The sequence below is a fragment of the Ambystoma mexicanum genome, chromosome 4p, assembly GCF_040938575.1.
Source record: "Ambystoma mexicanum isolate Mex_15411 chromosome 4p, UKY_AmexF1_1, whole genome shotgun sequence".
Classification (NCBI taxonomy): domain Eukaryota; kingdom Metazoa; phylum Chordata; class Amphibia; order Caudata; family Ambystomatidae; genus Ambystoma; species Ambystoma mexicanum.
Genome location: NC_090927.1, coordinates 708,402,250 through 708,420,521, shown reverse-complemented (window position 1 = coordinate 708,420,521; position 18,272 = coordinate 708,402,250).

The window sequence follows — 18,272 nt, the reverse complement described above, 5'->3', positions numbered from 1 at the left end:
ATATCACGTTTTTTACTTTAATCTATGTTTTCACTAAAGACCATTATTTCAATACCAACAAAACAAATAATTAATTCACAATTCTCGTATTTTCTTTTTCACGTCTATCAATTTCTCTATTGTTTTTTTACCATATACAATTCACATAAAACGAACAGACAAACAGATATACTTGACCGGCCACATATATCTCACAGTCTTCTCTCTAAGACTATCCTACCCTCTAAAAATATCCTGATGGGATGTGAACCGACCTCTTCAAACTGTCTTAAAACAAGTTTGTCTCCTATGTCACCCGAAAATAAGGCTCTAGGTGCGAGTCCTTCTGTTCCGTTCTTTAAAACGCAGGTAACCTAGGGGATACTCTTTATCGTGGCCTCTCCTCACGATACCTCTTAATTGCATGGCCTCTCCCCAAGTCAATTTTACTCAATATTCATCATTTCTCAAGTTCCTTTATCCCAGCCTCCCTTCGTTACATGTTTCCCCTTATCACTTTCTTCACCCACTGCCCATTCACACTTTTGCCAACTCACTCGGTTTTACTCACCATTAGATTTTTCAACTTCCGACTCTCGGGATTGTAATCCTCCTCAGTAGCCTCTTCAACATTCCATCCGTTCAGCTTCCTGTAAACGCTGGGAGGGGTTTCTGCCTGAAAACAAGGGACCCGTCTAACATAGCTTGTAAAATACTTGTGTTATACTAATATCCGCTATCTACAGGGAGCTTCACGTCCTTTCAGCCAAATGGTAGAAGTTGTGCGATATCTCCGTGACCCCAAAGCTTCTTATCTCGATGGGTATCTAACTATCCTCTGCTACTACGTGAACTGGGGTCTTCCAGCCCTTTAAGATGATGTAGCAATACCCTTGAGATGGATGGGGATACAGAAATTACTCACACATCAATAATCAAAACGACTCAGGTAGTTAGCAAATGGATAACTGTTTTAATATCAATTATCTAAAACAGGGAGCACAACAGACATCTTCGGACGTCTCAGCATGACAACTCTCAATGCATCTTGAAAAAAAGCATTCTTATATAGTAAAAAATTGTCATAGGTGACGTCAACCTACATATTACTAACATCATCCTACGTGGCAAACTACAAAAACCTATTGAAGAAAGTGATAGGGTTTAAGGGAATATCTAAGTTTACAATCCATACAAGGCTAAGGCAGTGAATAATTGTAATGGGTTTCTGAACATCAGGTGGGGCAACTAAGCCCTCCCCTAAAACAGATCATCATGAACGTCACTAAATACATGACGTCCCATTGGCTACACAAACTATAGGACCCTTAATCATGCGGTCCTCTACCATTGGTTGGCACTGTAACCTGCGTAAGTACTTTTCCACCTACGTCTAGCAGCACGCAGACTGGCTTCCAGGTGCTGGTGAGCTAGTTTCCAACCATAGCTTCCCACCAATTAACATATTCATCCATTATCTCCTCAGTGGTCTTCTGTCAATTAGGGCTTTGAACTTGTCCTTGGGAGTATTCTTTGCTCTGGAGAATTCAGGGGAGTGAAGGCATGCACTGCCCTCATGCGTAGGTGTGACCATCATGTTCATCAACTTCATCCCTCCACGTGCCTGAAGACCACAAAATCGAGCCTCTTGTGTACTACAAATACTATTTCTAACAGACCTCTGCCATCTTCCTTGTTTTTTTTATTCCTCCTGAACTGGAGCTTCGTTCTTTCACACAATTTATATTCAATATCTACTCACTCCAGCCTGATAAGACCATGGCTTCTTGGCTCATCCAGTCTCACCTTTCTGAGATTCACTTTGTAATTCACTTGTTTTCTAACTGCGACACACTGGAAACAAGGCCTTCCTTCTTTAGCCCAGCTCTGCTATAACACATAGTGGAAACAGCTATTCTTTACTCACTTCAATATATATATATATGTATATGTTGGCGCATGCCACAATCTATTCACTACTTAGCTAACCTCAAGAATACTTAGTCTGCTTGCGTTTGTACACGTATAAACTGACTTGACATCTTCATCAGTTCTGTAACATAAGTGTCTTAATCTTGATCCCAAGATGTCACTTATCTTCAATACTTTCTTGATGCCTTATAGAATATCTGCATTCTTTAGTCTCTACATCTCTTCTATGTGCATCATCTCGACTCTGTATAATGTCACCACTCATCTTCGTCATTCATTGGTCCTGTTTCTTCTGGGATTTCATTCAAATGGCCATCATACTGTCTCATATGCAGGTATGGTTTTCTCAATGGGAACCTTGCCTCCAGGATTCTCCTCGTTATTGGTATTTTCACTGGCACTGCACGTGTCTCACACTATGGTTCCCAAAATATAGGCAAGATGGGCGAGGTTATTGAGGTGGGGGTACTTAGCTCCTTCTCTACAGGGTAGTAATACTAAAGTGAACACGCAGGACAAAAGAAGATACAGAAACAAAGGTACATCTGCCTCAGTACATCATGCCATCATCCAGGGGACAGAAGGTACATCCGCCGTCCAGCACAGGTGGCAGTCTGATGGCCTGCCAGGAAAGGAAGAGACACAGTACATTATGAAGGCAAAAGAAAAAGCAGTACAAGTAAACACAGAAAGTCCACTGATCTAAGGAGGTCCAAGCAGCACATAGAGAAGACAGTGATGCACTTAAAGAAAGGCGACAGAAGAAGATATACTGGACATACGGGTCAGGAGTGGAGGAAACATACTGCAGCCGCAAAGGAGGGAGAGCAAATGCAAAATAGGGGACAAAAATGGGGGGAAAATGGCAAATTGAGAGTGCAGGAAAAAATAACACATGGTGGATTTACAGAGACTTACTGATTTTGAAAAGAACATAACAGAACACAGGGGTCACAAAGAGGGAATTAAACGGAGGAAGATGAGTAAACAATAAATAGAGGGGAAAGTGAATACGGCAGAAGAGAAGCGCCAAATGGGAATTATACCATCGGATAAAACAAAGGATGAGTTGAAGACTTCAGGGAAACGGGACTATACGGCAGAAACGAGAATATCTCAGGCCCAGTGTGTTGTAGAAAGAGTGAACAATATGGGAAAACAACAGAGGGTAAGAAATAAGAAAGTACCAAAGGGTAAGGAGAATGCCATGAAAGAAGTGACATCATCAGGGAAATGTCTGCAGGAGGAAATGATCGACACTGCCAAGATGAACAAAGATCACAGTGAGTGTCCACAAGTGTTTAGAACGCTGGCAGAAGCGCCCCTAAATGTGGGTACCTGAGGTGGCACACAGATTTCTGGGCGGAATGCAAGATGGAGAACAGCTAACAAGATCAAGACGTATACCACAACGACCACCAGAGAGAAGGAAAAGACACCAACCGCACAAAGATAATCAGGGGGGGAGATGTTGTAAAGGGAACATGCCCCCTTAAGTGAAGGATGACCTTAAGGGCGAGAAGAAGGAAGGACACAAGAAACAACAGTTACACTACTCAGCGCAGGCAACAGAGTTGATGGCTCTTATATTGGCAGTACAGCAGAGCAGAAACCAGGAAGTGAGAGTGTATTCAGACTCAGCCTACGTGATGTCTACAGTCCATTCTGGATTGTCAAGCTGGCTAAGGAGGTGCTTCTAATGTGGTGATGGCACACTGGTGCAGCAAACGCCCCTATTGGTTAGACTTATGCAGATACTCCTATTCCCAATAGACAAAGTGGTTGTGAAGTGCCAAGCCTACATGAGAGGGGAGGACCCCATCTCCAGGGGCAGCAAGGCAGCAGAAGCGAAGCATGCAGCATATTTTGTTGACATTCTAGATTCCAATACCCCATCTCACATGCGTACACATGTGCGCACAATGATGTTACAGGAGAGGTACAGTGCGTTACCAATGAGACAGATAATGCAGTTGAAGGGGGACGCACTGAGGGAAGAAAAAGAACTATAAGTGAAAAGGGGATGTTCTATATCTCAATCATCAGACGCCTTATGGAGACAGGAGAGTACAGGCAAGCTAGTGATGCCATTATCATTATTACAGGCTGCGCTCACACAACTACATCCTACCCACACAGTGAAGGATGTACTTGCTGCTCACATTGGAGAAGACTGGTTCTGTCCCAATCTAGCGAACATGTGGCAGATTTTATGAATTTGTAAAAGTTTTACTGCAGGGCATTCATTGAGAGTAGTGAGAGGAGCCAGACCTCACCCACTGGGTCCATTCCAACACCTTCCTGCTGACTATGTTGACATGCTTTAAGTATGCCAGAGCTACTGCTAAATGATAGTGGCTGTGTGCCCATTTCCCTGATGGATCGAAGCCGGTCCTTCTTTGCACTCTGATGCCCTTAGCGTGGCACAATTCCTGGTTAGAGAGGTTTTCCTGCGTTGGGGCCTGCGGTCTGACAATGTCCCTCACTTCGTCAATTACATTTTTCAGAACGTTACAACCTTATTGGGAATTCAGCACACATTTTCCTGTGTGTATCACCCACAAGTGAAAAGGGTGTGTGAGTGCCTCAACGAGCTGCTTAAGGAGAAGATCACAAAAATAAAAGCAACTCTGAACAAGAGCCAGCTGTATTGTCTGCCCCTAGCATTGTTTGTATTGCGTAATCAGCCTGGGTCCGACTACCACTTAACACCACACGAGGTGGTAACTGGACAGTGCATGCGACTACCCCTGCCTCTTCCCACTAGGGCATTACCGGATGCAGAGTCTGTGTCTAATGTATTTGGGAAAGAGATGTACGATTTCACTGCTTCCTTGATGGCTAGTGCGTCTTTTATTTCTCACCAACTGCAGGCTCGATGGGAGTGGAACAAAGAGAACAGCGTTTTGAAGGCCAATGAAGACAGCCTAAGACCGGCACTGCTTCATCCTGGTGACGAAGTCCTACTTCCAAATTTTGTCCGCACCTGGTACAAACCAAGGTTCACCAGCCCTCATACCATGGAGGAAGCGACTGACCTAGCTGTGAATATTCACAGTAAAAGGGCCTGAAACTTTCTTGGGGATGTAAAGCCGTGCCGAGCAGAGATATCTCCTAGCAATGAAGAAGAAAGTTTTTAAACACAGCTGTTCATCGTGAAAGTGGCGACTGTTGTTTCCATGTCCTATGATATACCAGGACCCTATGCCTCCAACCTTTCAGGGACATTTTGTCCAATTTGTCAGACAGTCTCGATGAAAGAGAGAGGAGAACCTCCCAGTTTATATTTTCATGCTTTTTTTGATTGACTTGGACCAAACATAACCCCAACTTTGGCAAGGAAGTCCCTCTGTCATTGAACTCCTTTGTGACCCTAGAATCCGTATTGTATGGGAACAACTATTTTTCATTACACTTGCACAATACTATAACCACAGAGTTTAAGCTAACATATACTAACCACGTAATAACGCATTTTTGATGTGTTTCAGCCACGATTATCATCACACTTGGAGCTACACAAGAGTCTGAAGCTGAGTAAGTGATGGGGTACCATTATTAAAAGTATAAATGTGATGTTTTGTGTTTTCTTTTCTCTCTTCCTCTTTACCCTCATTTTTTGTAGGAGATTACTTTTTATAGATGTATAAGCTGTGGCCCCTAATAATATCAACCTAATTCCGGCTACCATGTCAGGCAATAAGCACTATCAAACAAGTAAAAAGAAGAAGGTGCAGTGTCGATCTAGACTTGGGTGGGGTTGGTTCATATCTAACTGATTCGGCTCGGGTATCTAATAATATGTGGTACAAGCACATGACCAAAGTAGGTAAACAAACCATGGGAGAGAGCTGTTATGGCTGTTCTTTCATCCCCTATGCCATGAGTACCTCCAGAACATTTGTGGCAACTCAAATCCCAGTGGCAAGAACACAATGCCTTATGTACCTATTGTTGTGCACCACAAGGGGAACATTTTAAGGGAAAAGAGCAACCCTGAGATGGATGTCCAAAAAGACATTTCTTTATGAGGCCAATTATATAAAGACCTTGGGCCGAGTGTGGAGGCAGAGTGTGGAGTCTGCCGGAGTGAAGTCTGTTTTCTGTGGCTACTGAAGGAGGAGTGAACCAACAACAGTATAATTGCCACTACCGGCCACAGAGCGGGCCGCAGAGTGTGGAGTCTGCCGGAGTCCGCTGGATCAGCGGAACTGTGGAAGTAACCCAGCAAGGTAAGAGACTCCCAAACAAGTATAACCACACGCATGACAAGAGGATCCCTTTAATCCTTTAAATCCTCTCACACACAGACTTCCAGCCTCCAAATATAAATTAACTGCAGAAACAAATTGTTAGCGGTCAAACAACTCACAACAAATACTAACAATTTTACCATGTGATATTGGAGAAGAAGATCGGGAACTTTTGGGCGAGGGGGGAACTGTGCGACTTCGTGCCTTTGACCCTCCTAGCAGTAGATTGTGAAACCTAGCAGGAAACAGCGGGAAACAGAGGGAATCGTATCCCAAACAACACACCAATTTAACATCCTAAGTCTGAAAAATACAAGCGTTTTAGGGGTGGAGAATAAAGAGGAGAAAACACCCCATATATTCTGATTTCACAGAACATTCAGCGGGACTAGGTCCTTTGACCCCCACAAACTGCAAGACGTGAAACAATCCCCTGAAACACCCTCCCGCCTCATTACAGCTTACCGAACTTGTGGATGTCGATAGCCTGCAGGCGCAAGTGGACGAGGGAGAAGAGCACCCGTGCAGGAGGAGGGGCGGGGGAGTATAGCTGCTGCGGTGCAGCGACAGCTGTTCATTGAGAAGGGGAGAGAGGGAAGACTAACGGAGAACAGCGGAGCAAGAATAAGCTCCGCCCCCGAACTCGAGACTAAGAAATATGACGAGGAAAGAAGAGGAACTAAAATCAATAATAACAAAACATTTAACAGGAATCAAAACAAGACTAAGAACAAAAAAAATGTCTGTAAAACTGCAACAGCACATAGGAAGCACTAGTGGAACAATGGAGGAAGAACAAGGGGTGTGTCAGCCTGTAGTCCTTGACTGCCAGACCCTTAAAGAGACAGAACCTGATAACAAGGTAATGGATAATATGAAAGAAAGAAACCTTGATTCAGAGCAGCATATAATAGAGACAGGGAAGGCAGACGAAATTCCAAAACAACAGATGATTCCAAAAATATCCCATCCCAACACACGCCAAAAAGGGGCAAAGGGATAACGAAATAAACACAGAAGGAAAAATCACCCCCCAGTATCCCAAAAAGGGGCAAAGTGATAATGAAATAAACACGGAAGGAAAAATCACCCCCCAGTTTTCCAAAAAGGGACAAAGTAATAGCGAAATAAACATGGAAGAAAAAATCACTACACAGTTGCAACAGGGATATGAACAAGATCACAAGGCAATACATCTACAAAATAGACGGATTAGACATTGATTCAAATAACAGTACAAAGGAAGCAATTCAAGTAAATAAACTTAGCAAATCAGATAATTTACCACTTTCACAGAAAGAGAAAGCCATTAAAGCAAAAGAACAATGGAAATTATATTACCAAAGAGCAACGAAATCAGAACGACTTGTTAAAGAAACCGCTCCAATCAGCCAACATCGACTAGAACGACTCTCGCTTGATTTAACTGAAATTGAAGAGCTCATGGAATTACAACAAGCAAACAGGAAAAAGAAAACGACAAGCGAACCTAACGAAAACAAAGACGGGAATAAATAAGGTGAGTGACAATACTCAAAGTGATTTAGATTCAAGCAATGTAGTGGAAAACAGGATACAATTGTCGAATACAGAAGCGGATTTAAAAGAAAGAGCCTATAAGACGGAAGAACTCTCTTATCACGATGCACCAAAGGCAGTAAAACAACAAGAATCAGTCGCCACGTCAATGCTTGACCTTCAAAATATGCTGATAGCTGTAACAACGCAAACAATGATACCCTATATAAAATTACAAGAGGCTAACAACAAAACAAGCAAAGAACATACTACTATACTGGGTTCCATATTCGCCAAACAGAAATCCCTTGAACAACTCATATATAAGATACAAGAACGAATTAGTATTGAAGTGGAAAATAGCTATGTGTGGCAACAACGTCTAGCTCACATAGCGAGGCAAGATAGAATGGACAAAGCAACGCTAACAGAAGCTTTAATCTCATTTACATTTACAAAGACAGCATTATTGAAGAACGACCTACAGGAAAATATAAAAAAGACAAATTAACACACTGACGAAGTGATAAGGACACTCCCTTCTAAGACAAGCTCGTCACGCTCACAGATCAAGAACGGAAAGAATCACCCAGCAAGCTTGAATATAGACGAGGACATCCTATTGATAGATCTGACACCAGAAGATTTACAGCACAGAATAAGCACTAAGCCAGCTAATCTGATCCAGAAACAAAGTACATCAAAAATCGAACAACCCAGTAAATCAGTCTTAGGGAACCAAAATTATAGTATATTTGAACAACTCCCTCCAAATAATTCAAATAAAGTGAAAACGGTTGTGGCCAAAAAACTCACCAAAAAACAACAAAGAGGCTCAAGAGCGTTCCTTAGAAACTTGTCACAGAGTGCTAAAGAAATCACAGACAAAGCCAAACTCCTAGAATCAAAAGTAATGAGAACAGTAAACCACGAAACTAAGAACATGATTACTGGGAAAGAAGAAACAGAAGTGGGGATTAAAAAAAAAGAAAGCACGGATAGGGGCAGAAGCGCACAATCACCTGGCTCCACCACTACTGGCCAGGGAAACATCAAATCCCTAATGAATCTATCTATATATTTGACATACGAAGCAATGAGTGGCAAGAACGAAGAAAGCATGGGAACGGCGACACTGGAAGACCAAACAAGGACCTCCTCAATGATAGTTATTGATTGCTATGAGGAAACAATCATTGGATCGCACATATCCATAGAGCTCTCCTGCTAGGAAATTTCAGATGAAGAACGGAACTCTAAAAACGGCACTTTGAGTTCGACAAGGATTGAGAGATCAGATCAGATAGAAGAAATCAGAAACTCAAGTGATGAACACACTGACCGGAGCAAGAATTTAGATGACATCTCGGAAAGTATACATCTTGAACACCACGATTCATAGACCCACATTGCAAAAAAAAGCAATCAGAATAATGCTGGAAGGGAAATCTGAGAAAGAGGCCAAAATAGTGATGAATAGAGCAAATATTCTCCGACTGTTCAAGGTAATTCCAGAACTGAAAATGGTGAAGTCAAAAGACCTCAAATTAATTGAGTTCATAGATGAAATAAGACTTGACAAAATTTGGATACGTTGCCATTCACGGGAACTGCAGAGCCTAATAACATCATGTGCCAAGGAACTAGAATGTCTGGGATTTATAACAAAGACAGAAGAAACCGAAGATAGTCGCGGTGAAGAAAACTCCAACGCGTCCAGGTAGGATACCAACAGCATATACTCAGACATCAGTAGTGGCTTTAGCACCAAGACCTACGAATATGAAGAACGAAAAGGAAAAGAAGAGGAAAGATGGCACAAGGATTACCAAAAACAAATGAATTCCAACAAGCATATAGACAAAATACCACAAGGATGGAATTATGAAACATCTCCTTTTTGGCGAGAGATTAAGCCAGAAGAAAACAGGCAAGAGAAGCCAATAAAACCAATGCAATAACAACAAACAGAAAGTACTAATACATTATTGACACTATGCGTGTGGAACACAAGGGGCCATGTACACCTTTTCCAAAGCGAACAACCAGAGCTGAATACAGCAAATGTAATATGTCTACAGGAGACGTGGTTATCAGAAGCACCGGTATGTGAAGGATTCCTCACATACACTAACCCTGCAATATCCAACATAGCAGGTAGACCGTCAGCAGGCCTCCTGACCTTAATCAGACAAGACGCAGCATTCGAACTGATTGAGTATCAAAATATTAGAAATTGGGCACAAAACACTTTATTGAAGATACAAACAAAGAATCAACAATTGAACCCCATCACATCAACAAGCGACAAATACTTAAATATCACAAATGTTTACTGGAACCCGAGGAAATTTAATGAAGAAACAGTAATAGACGCTATATTGACCAAGATCGATAACACCGCACAGAAACATCAAGGTGCAGAATTCATCGTATGTGGCGATTTCAATTTGCATCTATTTGACGACAAAGGAGAAATAATTGAAGAACCTTTGCTCGAACATAGAGCCCAAAGATGGTCAAGAGAAACTCGCAATAGAAACTTTGAACGATTGGCTGTACTAAACACATTAACGAATATGCCGACACCTACATGGTCACGTGGGAAAACTAGGTCAATTATTGACTACATATACATCAGCAAAGGAATCTCACAAACTAAAATCAAGGCCACGAAAGTGCTTAGCGCACATAGTGATCACAATATACTTAACGCTCGTGGGAAATGAACACTAGCGAACGCCCAAAAATAAATATCCCCCCACTGATCCTGTCAAACAGAATGAATCGACTGAGGATACCACAAAACAAACTAACAGATATCACAGACTCCTTAAAGAACTCAAAGAAAGATGATGTTAGCAACATCAATTATGGATGGTTATTGAACCAATTCCAATTAAAGCAGAGACAGAACAAACAACTACAGTCTGAATCAAAATACACATACAATAAAGCAATTGCGGGAAAGAAACACGAAAAGAAAATTGAAATTAAGAAAGCTAAAAAGGAATCCCCAAGAACCAAAAAAAGAATGATTGGCCAAGCAAAACAAAAATTTAAAAACTGGCTAAAAAATGCAAAAATGACGCAAGAACATGAAAATGCCAAACATATGATAATGACTCTCAAAAACAATAATACAAGACACCTATGGGATCTACTGAAACAGGATAAAAACACAGAGGATGCGATGACAGTGGATGTTGCAGAAGAAGATTGGGTAAAGTACTTCACAGACCTCTATAAAGAAAGACCAAAAGCTGGAAACAAAATCCCACACCCCTAGGGAAAAACATGGAGTGCAAGCTATGATATGGAAGAATTGACCAACACAATAAAAAAGCTAAATGCATCAAGAGCCCCAGGGCCTGATGGCATGTCAAATGCAACATTAAACCAGAACCCAGAAATCTGGGCACAATTTTGCGGTGAAATCATAGAGCTGATCAATCGCACCAAAAGAATTCCAGATTCATGGAGATTAGCAACACTCATACCTATATACAAACAAGGATCATCTAAAGACCCAATGAATTACCATCCATTGGCACTCTTGGATCCCCTGGGAAAGATTTTTGCTAACCTGTTACTCACTACTCACAAGACTAACTAGCTGGGCAAAACAAAACAACCATCTTGCAGTTCGACAGACAGGATTTGTACGCAATGTTGGTACGAATGTAAATTTGACAATTCTAAACTTGATGAAGCATGAAGCAGAAAGAACCAAAACTGACACAATCGTTGCATATGTCGATCTGAGCCTGGCCTATGATAAAATTAACCGAGACTTGCTTTGGACAAAACTTGAGCAATGGAGATGCCCATGTGACATATTGGAGCCGATAAAACTCTTGTATACGAACACCAAAATACAAGTAAGAATGACAGCAGAAGGCATCATAACTAACCAAATTAACACCTGGCACGGGCTAAAGCAAGGATGTCCATTGGCAGCAGCTCTGTTCAGCCTATTTACGTCAGATTTTGAAGAGTCGTTAAATGTACCAAACATCAACCCTCCTAAACTAAACGCAACTGCAGTGCCATGTCTGATTTATGCAGATGATATTATTCTGCTGGCAAAAACACCATGTAGACTCCAAACGGCACTGAACAAAACACAAGAATACATGGAAAAAAACGAACTCACAATAAACATCAAGAAGACAAAAATCATGGCCCTAACATATAAGAATCAAAAAGGGAAAAAGTGTTTGCATACTACTTACAACAAGAAAAATTGATACAGGTTACTACGTACAAGTATCTAGGAATACGGATTAATCAATCATCCACAGAAATTCCATGGGCTCAACATCTGTAATCCAAAACCAAAGGGTCTGATGATACATAAGAAATTTGGAAAATTCTTGCTAAAGCCGGTAGTAGCCTTTTATAAACAAAAGGTTACTGCGATACTTGCGTATGGGGCAGAAGCAATGATCAATCTGGACAGATCAATATGGACAAAGCTAGAGGCGATTTATTGGCGGAAAGTACTAAGCCTACCTCAAAACATGCCGATGGCCCGAATACGATATGAGCTGGGCCTTCAATCGCTAGAATCAATAATAGAATGGACAACATTGGATTTATACAGAAAATTGAATAGCGAAGAGAAGATTCCGGCCTTAGAAATTCTAAGAACAACAGAGCTACAAGTGAACGATACAACACTAAAAAAATGGAAGGAAGCATCAATGAGCATATGTAATGAAAAGGGAATATCACTTGAGACTCTAACACGGATGCCACAAATTGCAACAAAAAAAGCTTAGTCGACTTGATTGGATAACGACACAAGAAACGAAAGACCAATATAAATTGAACTTAAAGTGTAATGGAGAATCACGTGCACTTAATCAACTCCCTCACTACCTCAATTTATATTTCGATCGAAGAATTCGAGACAAGTTCTTAAGATTGAGATTAAATTTACTCCCCACAAGAGAAGTGCTGGGAAAATGGATTTTAAACAAAAACGCGAACAGCGATTGCAGATTCTGCCTAACGTTGGGGAAAACAGAAACCCTGTACCATGTCATAATGGAATGCGAAGCACTTAACGAAAAAAGACTTATATAGTGAAAAATACCAAAGTGCACCCGTCGAAATGGAAACAGAGGAACGATGGAGCCAAATCCTCATGGGAAATAACAGAAAGATGGTAGCGGCGATCATACACTTCTGGGAAACTATAACCTCAGAAAACATCGGCAGTAATCAGGAGCAAGAAAATTAAAGATTTTTACATGTGAAATAAACAATTCGAATGATTCATAAATGTAAGGTTTAAGATGGGAACCAAATGCATTTTTAAATAAAAAAAATTAAAAAAAAGACCTTGGACATAATGGATGATTACTGGAAAAAAGATCTGGTCATAGAATACATAACTGAAGGTCCACAAAAGGGAGAAACATGATAAGTGACATTAAAAGAATTACACTGTCCCAACAGGGGACCAGCAGAGATAGGAGGAGAACCTCGATGCTGAGAAAGGCCACAGATGCTGGTGTACGGTCAAGTATACACAGCCGACGGCTGGAAAGAAAGAATGGTGGAAAGCAAGGCATGTGTGTTCCTAACAGTTCCAGTCTGAATAGTACACAAAGAAAATGACAAATGCCTAAAAGAATTTAAAGCAAGTGCGAAGTTACTAACATGGGTAGAGAATTAAGCTGTACCGATGCCCATAATACCAATCAAGGGAGCAGCATTATGTTTCCAGAATGATGGTCCAGTAAAGGGTGGACAAAACAAAGAATGTAAGCAGACAGTAACAGTTGCAGGTATGAAAGATGGAACAGCAGTACTGATGGATCATTACTGGGCCTGCAGATCCAAGGCATATGTGAATCTATCACCTAGTTGGCGGGGGACATGCTCACTGGTGCATCTGAACACACCAGCACTGGTAGTACCCCAGAAGGATATCAAAGTAGACGGATTCCCCAAAATGGACTCTAACAAGAAAAAAAAGAGATCTGTTGAGCTGACCAGAGTAAAGAGGGGAAACTATGTCTCATCAACAATGGAGGACTCCCTGGATGCAATATCTCCAGAGCATAGACTGTGTAGCAGAACTGAAATATTCTTTGCATCCATCATTCCAGCAGTACAGGCCTGCACAAACACAAAATGGCTCCGGATCATGAGGTAGGAGCTGATGCAGACAATAAATTCAACAGTCAAGGGGTTCAATGCAATCAAAGAAGAGCTCAGAGCAGTGCAGTTGATGGTGCTCCAGAATAGGTATGTTCTAGACCTCCTGACAGCCATGGAGGGAGAGGGTTGCACCAAAATCAGGTCTTCTTGCTGTACATTAGTTCTAGCAAATGACGAGGACAACGCGACTCTTGCTGAGGCGGTTACCAGGTTATCAGAAATGCATGCGAAAATGGTAGCTAAGACAAATGCTGCAGGAAAAGATGAAGGTTGGCTGTCATACATTTTCTCATTGATACCAACATGGATGGCCAATGGACTGAACGTGTTAGCTGCAGTGCTAATGTTAGTATTGCTGATGTTTTGTGTCATCAGAATACGCATCACACATTGCTGAAAGACAACTGAAAAGACTATAAGGGATGAAAGTACTGGTAGAAATAGATTCACAAGACCACAAGATAATAAAAGCTTGAAATCCATTGAGAGCCCAGATCACAGATTGTCCTTGGTTTCTGGCTGGAGTATTGTTCGGTTATCCCTACAACGCCAAAGACTATTGGGGAAAATTGGTTTGGTGCAACACCAGAGGAGATTGCTGTTACGTGACATGGAGTTTGGATGACCATGAGAGATTCTATGGACGCCCAGTGGGAGTGACAAAGGTATGGCTCTCGAAGCTGAAGCCGAATAAGGTTGGAGGTGTGGTTAACAGGTCGACCAGAGGGGGGACTCAAGAGAGTGTAAACTAGGTATACCAGAGAAAATAACTGGTTCTTGGTTACCTTTCACTTAGTATTTCAAAAAAGGATGAATATCTGCATAGTATTATGGTGGGTTCAGTGTCAGTTGTGGTCAACCGAAACATGTGTCGGTTGACCACAACTAAGACTACATGTCTCTGCTTCAATAAATAACACTGAACCCACCATAATACTATGCAGATATTCATCCTTTTTGACATACTAAGTGCGAGGTAACCAGGAACCAGTTCTTTTCCTATACCAAGGAGGTGCGGGCACCACCTCCAACGACCTGTGACCTTGCAGCACATAATCAGACCACCATAACTCAGAGCGTAGCGCAGGAGTGTTCAACTCCTAGGAACCACCCCTTCTCATAGGTATACCAGAAGACCGAGTGTGTGCTACCCAATCACCGTTCAGCAGAGTACCCAGGGCCCAACAAACCCTCCCCCGGTAAATGATGGAGGACTCAGCAAAAGGCAAATTAGAACTATCCTTTATTTTCGATAACAGACAGGGATCAGCAATCACAGCTCCTGAGCCTATGTTGGGCGTTTTTGTTAGCACATGACATCACAACTTAGAACCATTCCCCAAAAACCTACAAGCCCACACTATTGGGTGGCTGGGGTGGTAATGCCTATAGACGGCACCTATAGAGGTTAGCTGACTGGTCCTTGCATGTCAGATGGTCTTGCCTGGAACTTCCCCAAAAATGATCTATTACATTGTTTCAGTGTCGTAAGACTACCATTGGCCCTTGCCCTTTGCCATCCACCCCTGGATTTGTGTTCCCTTATTTGGCTGGAGTGGGTCTACTCAGGCCTGGGACCCCCCTCTGTTATCAGCACTCTGTGTACCTTCTCAAGGTAATGAGAAAGACTATATGTCCCAGTTGTTGCCACTGGCATATCCAAGTAGCCTGAGAGAGTGCCTGCAGTTTGCAACGCTGTTAGACAACACATGTATCAGTTCTGGTCTTCTTCACTGGGAACTGCTCCTCTTCCCACCGCAGCTAAATTGCCATTGTTCGTCTCTGCAACACCACGTGGTTGAGACCCGCAAAACTGAGCTTTTTGGTCTGCAATTAGTGAGGATTTATTCTGCTATTTTGCAAGTGGCTCCCTGTCCCTGGAGCCAGGGATGTTCTGATCGCCTCTGACCTTGGCTGCAAGCACCAGTTCTGAGCAGTGTACTGTAAAATCTGTTTTCCTTCATCCATTATTATGAGACCTGGGGCTTCATGTAACTCTACTATAGGCATGCTATGATTCCTATATGTCTATATTGTACTATTTACCTTATGGGTTAGTGATACTTGGCTCTTCCAGGCCCATTATATGATCCGGTAGTTTCATATGGTTAGTTGCAATAAGCAGCTGCAAGCTTTCTCTCCATCTCTTGCTTTCTTGCGTTTCTGCGTTTGGCTAATGAAAGAAAATAAGAAAGACTTTCGACAGTATGTGCATGTATTTGTCCTCTATCTATGTAACTGTGTTTGCATGTTCTTCATGTGTGCACGTGTGTGTCCGTGTAACTTTATGTAGGGATGCAAGTTTGCTTCGTGGCTAACGTTACTATGCCATGGTGTGTCTAAAGATGTCAGCACAGCTGGATATTTATCATTAGTTAACCGGGTCCAATGTTGAGGCACCTGTATCCGCGAAGACCTCCGCTGGACAAGGTTTGAACGGTTGTCTGAGAGAGTATATGCTCAGATATGTAGAATTTACTGGCCCTCCTGGGGGCTGGCCAAACAGTGACTGGCATTTCCTATTTCTTAGTCTTCGGGCTGTCATGTGTATAGGGATCACAAGGGTTTCCAGGGACCCTCTCTTCAGTCCGCCCTCAGGTCGCCCTGTCGATCACATCTCCAAACCTATTCACTGTAGCTCTTGGCAGCCATATCTTTGTTACTCCTCCAAGATGTCCATAGTAATTTGCATGGTCATCCAAACTCCATGTCATGTAACAGCAGTCTCCTTCTGGGTTGCACCACAACCCCTTCACCCAGTATTTCTTGTATTCAACGGGATCATCGAATACTATCATTTTGTTCGGGATCAATGTGCACTCCTTTATATGTGTCCTTACTTTATTTCTTTCTTCCAATATCTTGTCTTCCTCACCATTTTTATCTACTAACACTTTCATCCCTATTGTCTTCTCTGTCATTTTGCAGCATTGCGTGATGCATATCTTAATCACACAGAGTGCTACTAGCACTAATATTAGTGTGCTATTAATACCTTTAGTCCGTCTTCCATGCATGTTGGAATCCATGAAAATATATATGACAACCAGCTTTGATGTTTTTCTGTACCTTCTGCTTCCTCCTCCATCTTGGCATGCATTTTCGACAATCTGGTAACTGCTTCTGTTAGTGTGCCATTTGTGTCATCATTTGCTGGAATGAATGTACAGCAAGATGGCCGATCTTGGCACAAACTCCTCCTTCCATTGCTGTCAGAAGGTCCAGAACATATCTGGTCTGGCGGGCCATCAACCTTACTGCTCAGGGCTCTTCTTTTATGGTGTTGAAGCCATTGACAGTTGAGTTTATAGTCTCCATTAGCTCCAACCTCGTAATCTGGAGCCATTTTGCATTTGTGTGTGTCTGTACAGCTGGAACTACTGACACGAAGAACATTTCTGTCCTACTCAACAATCAGCGTTCAGGTGGTATGTCGTCCAGCTTCATTCGAAAGCCAGGTCAGTAACTTTGCACTTGCATCCCATGCCTTTGGGGGTTCCTGCTGCACCAACCACAGTGACAAATGCCTGCAAGGGAGTGGCCCATGGTTCTCTCCAAGCCAGCGATGAAACTGCCGATCCTTTGGTGGGGTGGCGGTCCATGAACCTAATTTGTACTTTTAAAGGGAGAACACATGGGAACAAAAACGCCTACAAACTCTCACATGTTAAAGCGCTATCAGAAATGTTAGGGGTTAATGATATGAGGAGCATTTTTACGACTTGCCGTATATTGTCAGACTGTATGTTCTGTGGTGGCTGCAGCGTCAGATTTGGTTTTATTAACCCGCATTGAGGACTTGTCTTTGGAACTGCAAAGAAGCTCTGGCTGCGAAAGGGATCATGGTCTGTTTTGATGCCATTTTTAAAAATTGTCATTTGCATGATACATGTCTTGAGTTGACTTGGGGGGGGGTCTTTTTTAGATCTATCACCCCCTGAACCTCATGCCTTTTGGGTATAAGCACAGAACCTCACAGCAAGTGGGCTCCTTATGGACTGCTCACGAGAAGCATTGGAAGTTGCCTTAAACGCATCGGCATAATTTTAGGGGAGGACAGGGGTGTTTGTCCCCCCCAACTTTTATGGCATGCCATTTTGTCCCCATTCATTTGGCTGGGGCACCATTTCTTAAGATGTCATGTCCCCCCCAAGATTTTCAGCAAAGTTGCTCCACTGCTTAAACGCCCCTACTGTGGTCATTTCTCAGGGCACTTTGGATTCCGTATATCGTTGTATGGAGGCGACCCCTCCTTTTGGGGTTTGATGTTGGCCCTATTTATTGGGAAGATCTTGTGGGGGGCTCAGTTACTGGCTCTGATCATGAATGGGAATTAACAGGAGTTCCTATTCTGGGCTCAGTGTCTGCGACAGTGCAGCCCACACACAGCCCCTCTCGGAACAATCCTAGGACCCA